We start from the raw sequence: 1,599 nt of genomic DNA on the forward strand, positions 1-1,599 counted from the left end.
AAGCTTGGGGAAAGATGGTTTCCAAGAAACCTTGCTTTTGTGGCTATATAGAAGAGCCTTACTGTAATAAAGAGAATAAAATGATGTCTTCATATAATATTGGTATCTAAGGGGTAAGTTTTCTCCTTGTGGACAGTGACATGCCAGGTCTGGCACAGCAGTACGAGAAGACTTAAGCGCCTTGAATGCGCCTCTGGGAAATTAAATATGCAAATTGTCTCTTCAGTTCCCTTAGATACCAGTCTTAGCCTCTCATCCCAGCCAAATCAGATCTCATACTTTGCACTAATGAGGGGCAATACCCCGACCACCATGTCTGCAAATTGAGGTTCTGGTTTGACTTTTATCCCAAGTCATATTGCAAGGCTCGTTAAAGGGTCGATAATGACTTGTAGGATTGCTACTTCAAATAGGTGGCACTAGTGTTCAATCAATCCCTCTTCCTCTCTGAAGAGACAATTTGCATATATAATATTGGTAAACGTTTATGAATAATAAGTTTTATTTGGTTTAACTGTGGACTAAACTGCAGAGACAAAGTGGGTTTTGTAATTTTGTCAATGTTTTTGTTATCTTAGCTGCAATATGATCATTGCTTTTTTTCTTATGTACAATGGTAGATGCCTTTTTTAAAATTCACAAGGGCAAACCTCTTTTTCTTGTTTCTCAGTTCACCCGATAATTTATCCTGATTGCTACATTTTTTCTTTATATGTGTGAATTCACCCACTGGAATAGCTTTGATTGTATGCTTGGGGTGACTGCTGGATGCATGTAGGATTGTGTTACCTGATATTGGTTTAACAAATGTTAAAGTGGAAATGTGGTTTCCATTGATACCACTTGCTTGTAAATCCAAAAAAGAAATTTGTGTGGGATGAAATGTTAAAGTCAAGTTGTAACGGTTGTTACTGAGATACTGTACAAGTTCTGGTATGGCTGATACACTACCCCTCCAGATGAAGAGCAGGTCATCAATGTATCTGCCATACCAGAACATTTGGGACAAAAAAGGATTGTTAGTATAATAGAGACACTTCTTTTCCCAAAATGACATTACGAGGTTAGCCAAAGATGGAGAGTATGTGGCACCCATAGACACTCCCCTGCACAGGCAAAAAATCATAATTGAAAGAAAAAAAAATTATAAGTCATAAAAAATTGCGTCACATGAATCATACATGATTGTAAATCCAAAGAATAACCACTGTATTTTGACAAATGAAATTCCAAAGCACTTATAGCGATAGCATGTGGATTTGATGGAGATAAAGAAAGAACATCGCAGGTTAACCAAGTGAAATCACTTGACCAAGTCAAGCCTGCAAGTTGTTTCTGAACATCATGGGAATCTATGAGGAAACCTGGTGTTCTTTGGGATAATGGTTGCAATAGAGAATGTAGCCACTCTAGCCACTCTCAACCTAGATGCTCTGTAACTGATCCTATCCCAGACACAATGGATCTCATGGGAGGCGGATCGGGTGCTTTTGTGGGAGTCATTTTGGATATACAACCTGGGAACATGCACAAGGAAATCATGTTCCATTACTGAACATTGTATATCCTCATTTTTTTCCTTGATTTTCGATCCCCTTT

Source organism: Phyllobates terribilis, unplaced genomic scaffold, assembly GCF_046119375.1.
Source record: "Phyllobates terribilis strain yellow unplaced genomic scaffold, ASM4611937v1 Scaffold_8__6_contigs__length_399053987, whole genome shotgun sequence".
Classification (NCBI taxonomy): domain Eukaryota; kingdom Metazoa; phylum Chordata; class Amphibia; order Anura; family Dendrobatidae; genus Phyllobates; species Phyllobates terribilis.